Consider the following 6,000-nt stretch of genomic DNA (forward strand, 5'->3'; position numbering starts at 1 on the left):
AATCTATGTATTGGACTTTCGGTTCGGGTCGATGTGACCATATTTGATATATGAATGAATAATACCGATGATCGCGTGGATTAGGAGTTACATTTATTTATTAACAAATTGCGTGCCACGCTTTAAACGGGTTACTACTCTCAGGGGCTACTGATATCCACGGCCATGAAAGTTAGTCATACGTGTATATCAAAAATGAGCGACGTGGCCCCTGGCGAAATATCTGAGTCTCTCATATATGAGCAACGTGGCACGCAATGTGTTAATATGAAATGGACATATAACGAGAGAACATATCGCTTACCGCGCCAGACATATAAGGATAGGGTAAATGCAACCGTTCAACGCACCAAGACGACGGAGGTTGGAGGGTTTCGGAAAATGGTCGGGATATACTTAACTTACCGCCTATACCTTGTTGTTGTTTGTTATTCCCTGTTCAACAAACCGAGAATACTAATCCAACTAGGCTTTTCGTTCCGTCTTTTATACTGTCAGAAACGGTATAAAAACACGTTTTGCTTAATACATTGGCGTACTCTGGACGATAAAATTATATTATCGTCATTAACTTAACAATTGACCATGAAGCAGATGCCTATTCAGCACCCTTAAACTTCTATTTTCTTTGACAACCATTGTTGTTATATCTATTTGGTGTTATATTGCCAAATGTTTTGTTGTCTTTGTTGCCTTACTTTGGCTATAATTGTATTTGAATCGGTTATTGCGAAAACATTATATTATGTTACAATGTGTTAATTTTTCAGGAAGCGTAAAAATCTTTTCATTAATGGTTGGATATTCTGAGGAAATACTATATTTTATATATAAGTATTATGGGTTATATTATAACTGCATTTTTCTGAAAGACAAAAAAGTCTAAATGTTGCGTATTTTTTTTTTAATATTAAATTTTTAAGTTTATGGACTTAGTATGTTGTTTTCTAAACCCATAATTATTTTTAATGTTATTTCTTCATTTTCAACAAGAAATAGTCAAAATCCATAGAAACTTAGATATATTATGTATGTATATGTTACCGGCCAAACCCGATTTCAGGACAAACTAGTTTGGCCTATGCCAAACTAGTTTGTCTTATGTGCGTTAGGATAAACTAGTATGGCCTAGGCCAAAATAGTTTGTCATATTGCGCGTAGGCCAAACTAGTTTGTCCTAGGCCAAACTAGTTTATCCTGATATAAATACACACACTTCAGGCCAATCTAGTTTATTCTGATATAAAGACGCACACTTCAGGCTTAACTAGTTTATCCTGAAGTGTATGTTTTTATATCAGGATAAAGTAGTTTAGCCTAGTCTAAACCAATTTAATCTAGTCGAAAGTACATAATTCATTACAGATTGGTTGCTGATTTAAACGTAAGTTTAGAAGACACTATTAAGAGTTGTAAGACTTTTAAGTATTTAGGGTAAATGATAAACCGAGATGGCACTTGTATGAAAGATTATAGAAATGAAAATAGTACTGGGAAAACAAGCCACGAAAGCACTACATGGAGTGATATGGAAGAACACTCTAACTAAAGAAAACAAAATAGGATTTTCAGGGCATAGTGCTGAATATTACCCTACAAAAGCGGAAGAATGGCCAGTGACAACAATAATACGAAATAAAATACGCACAGTTGAATTGGAGTTTATGAGAAGGTGTCTACAAATTACCAGGTAGGATAGAATAAGAACAGAGGAAATATGAAACAGAATACATAGAAGTATAATGCTCAATTACAAAAAAGTTGTGGTAGTAAAAATAGAGCCCTAAAATGGTACCGGCATGTACAAAGAATGCCGGAGCACAGGTGGCCGAAAAGATTACCCGCGCGGAGGAAGACGGAGAGTGAGGAGTTCACCTGCTGTGAAATGGAAAACTCACATAGGAAATGCTATGATAGATAGAGACCTCAGAGATGACTGAGAGAATAGAGTGATATGGAAGACGAAAACGGCAAACTCATAATGGGAGAAAGCAAAGAAGAAGAAAGTAATTCAGCGAACTAGTACGGCTTAATATCAATAAATTGAATAAACTACTTTTTTCTTGGAAAAATAATAATTTTTATTAAAATTATAACTATTCGTAACAAACAAACAATATTATTGAGTTATATTCGCGATCGGACGGACAGACAGCCTAGGTCAAATGTCTCACCTTTACTACCATCCTTGGATTATAAGCTTTCATTTGACACCTCATTTGTCATTCTACCTGGTATAATGACGGAAGAGTTGAGTTCACGGACAGACAGACGGACGGACAGACGGACGTGGATAATTCAACGTTTTCACATATTTTCAAAATTGGTGAAAACAATATTAATTCGTACTCGATTTTATTCGTAAGTGTATCTTTTCTTTTAATTTTTGGAGAAAACCTCACCCTTTCATTTATTATTTTTTATATTATATTTAATTATACAAGAATATATTGATTTATAGCATGTATCAATATCTTCATTCGATGTATCATATGATACAATATATCGATGTATAATTGTTTTGCCATCCCTGTTGGGACGTGATTTGGGAAATCTCCGCATGTAAAAGTCCTTACATGTTCGCTAAATTACTTTCGATTCGGCTAAATTGGTTTAGACTAGGCCGTACTAGTTTATCCTGAAGTGTGAGTCTTTATTATATGAGGATAAACTAGTTTGGCCTGAAGTGTGTGTATTTATATCAGAATAAACTAGTTTGGACTAGAACAAACTAGTTTGGCCTAGGCCAAACTAGTTTGTCACGAAATCGGGTTTGGCCGGTAACATATATACAAGAAAAAGACTAAATGTTACTTTACTAGACTAAAGAAACAGTCAAAATACACAAGTAAAGACACGACATGTGGACAAGAAACACATTGTATTGTTTTCAAATTGACCGAAAAACATACCGACCTACCATACAATATTTAAACATACAATACAGTGCGTCCATAAAGTAACGCATAAATTCATTATTTCGTAAACCGGCGACTTTAAGGAAAAATCCCGAAACAGGTCGATTTTTATTTTTAAATTTCAATTTGTTTGGCATATATATTATATGTACTAGTAACGTCATCCATCTGGGCTTGATGACGAAATCGATGATTTTTTTAAATGAGAATGAGGTTCATGTGATAGCTCATTTGAAAGGGTATTTAATTCTCTATTCAATAATATAAACATTAACATAATTATTTATACAGGTTGTTCAAAAATAATTTTTTTAATTAAATTAATTGAGACAAAAAGAAGAATATATGTAACTTATGTAATTCAAAATTCGTTTTACTGTTGTCAGGAAACAGGAAAAACATGTTTATTTGACAAATAGATATTGCTATTCGCTTAAATTCAATGTTAGAGCTGCCACCCACCTGCCTCTTGGAAATTTGAAGAATTACGTTTAAGTGAAAATCAATGTTTATTTTTTAAATAAAACATTTTTATATTTTCTGACAGCAGTAAAATGTATTAGTGGAGTCACTGAAGGTGGATATGAGCTATTACCTCCGATTTCGTCGAACCTCCATCGATTTGCATGAAAATTGGTGAGTGGTCAGAGGCTTGCGCTTTTACCCTGGGGGTGGATGTCACCCCTTCTCGTGGGTGAAAATTATTTTATTAAAAATAACCCCATAATTCGATAGAGGGACAAATTTCAAGCAAAATTTGTTATATAAAGTTATTAAAATAAATCAAAACTTTTTGAGTTATTTAAGATCAAAGATTTTAATTTTTCTTGAGAAAAATGCATGTTTTTAACAAAAATTTCATCAATAACTCAAAAAGTGTAAGTTTTTACAAAAAAGTTATTATTATCAAAATTGAAGCTAATAAAAAATGAAATAAACCCCTTACTACAAAAACCTTTCAATGTTAACTAAAAGTGAGTTATAGGTAATTGAATGTATATTTTTTTCGGCGAGTAAAAAACTCATAAGTATTCAAGCTGAAATAACGGGAAACTGATGCATTTTATAACATAAACTTATTAAACATTTGTCAAAGTACTTAAAAATATCTATTAAAAAGCCCCCAAACATTTTGATAGCGTTAAAATTTATGCTCCAAAATTTTTTCAAAATTTATCTTTTAAAAATTTTTCCAAAAATTGTTATTTTTTTTTAATAACTCCGTTCGTGTTTACGATATCAGGTTCATCTAAAAACTGTTTGAAAGTTAATTCTAAGTGCTATTTAAGTACGTTGAACCTAATCTTTTAAACCCCTTACTTTTTTAAAAATAAAAGGTTAAATGACCCCGGTTGCATGGTTCCCACAGCAAAATTTAAGATTTAAACGTTTCTATCTCGGTTATTTTTTACCCTATAGAAATAGTAAAACAGGTAAAATATTTGGCATAAAAAAACTAAAATTTGGTTAATATATAATTTTTTACGTATATTGAGTATTTTTGGAGTTATTATCAATAGAATATGAGAATTACAATAATTTTAAAAATTATGATTTTTTTAAATTACATCTTTTTTTCAAAAATATGCATTCTAAACCGGTCAAAATTATCGAACACATTACATATGCTAATGTAAAGAAGTTCTTTTAAGGATTACTATAAATTTTAATTTTTGTGGAAATGGCGTATGTTTTATTTTTCACTTTTTCCTAAAAAATTCGAAACGGTTCTTTTATTTTCATTATAACTTGCTTAATTTTGACGCTATTGCCTTGTTCTGAAGCTCATTTGATAGGTATTCGGAAGTACTTTCGCAAATGTTTAGCAGGAATATTTTATACATTGCATCGTTTTCCCGTTATTTAAGCTTGAATACTTAGATTTGAGTACTCGTCGAAAAAAATACACATTCAATTGCCAATAACTCACTTTGAACTAACATTAGTTTAGTTCTTTATGTGAGGAATGTATTCAGTTTTTTATTATCTTCAATTTCAGTAATAATAACTTTTTTGTAAAAGCTTATAGTTTTTGATTTATACGTGAAAAACCGATTTAAAACATGCATTTTTTTACGAAAAAATAAAATCTTTGGTCTTTAACCCGCCGTTACACGCGCTATGAGGGAATCCCTCACCATATTTGTTTATAAGCAATCAAATTGTGTAAACTAATACGATAACCTTAAGTACCCAGGAATGCCTTTAGCATGGTTCATGAGAGGGTATGAAAAAGTTATAGAATATTTCAGGCGGTCAGTGTGCTGTGTGATAGTTGAAAGAAGAGACATCCCTCTTCAAGTGAGGGAATTCCTCACTGCGCGTGCAGTCACGGTGAAATCACGTTTCTGTTATCGCAAAGAAACTTTAGGTTTTTATTTAATATTTAGGTAGGTTTAATTAAAATATTATTGTTTGGATTAGGTTTAGGAACAGTGGCAAACCAGGGGGGGTTTGGGGGTTAAAATCCCACCCAGAGCATATAGAAATATATAAAAGAAGGTAGGAAAATGCCTTTCACAAATAATACAAAAAACTTTCGGTGCCCAAGCAAACCCCCCTGCCCCCAGAGGAAAATTCTAGGTGTGCCACTGGTTAAGAACCCATTTTTAAATTTACCTATTCTAATTGGGAAATAAGCCACAATTTAACTTTAAAAATTGATTTTATTGACGTTTCGAATTCCACCTCGGACGTCGTTATCAAAATACAAAATATTAATAGTTAATTACATAAATGCCACAAATAAATAGCTTCAGAACAGTTGTTAATTTTAATTTGTATTTTTAGTAAAATGAATTCGCGTAAAGAACGTTAATTTCTTCAGTGGCTTGCTGAAATTGAAAATTAAGAAAACTTGCTTATGATCTATATTATTTTTACTTTTGTTTTGTTAAATTAATAAAAGAAATTAGTTTACGAGACTTTCTATAATATGTGAGTACAATCCATTTTATATTTATACATGTTGACATTCATTCTTTCTCGAAATAAGTCGAATTTATGTAGGTGAGGGCGACGCTCATACGCGTGCAACCACGTCACAATAGAAGACGCGTGTAACGGCGGGTTAATAACTCAA

This window comes from Diabrotica virgifera, chromosome 8, assembly GCF_917563875.1.
Source record: "Diabrotica virgifera virgifera chromosome 8, PGI_DIABVI_V3a".
In the NCBI taxonomy this organism is placed as follows: domain Eukaryota; kingdom Metazoa; phylum Arthropoda; class Insecta; order Coleoptera; family Chrysomelidae; genus Diabrotica; species Diabrotica virgifera.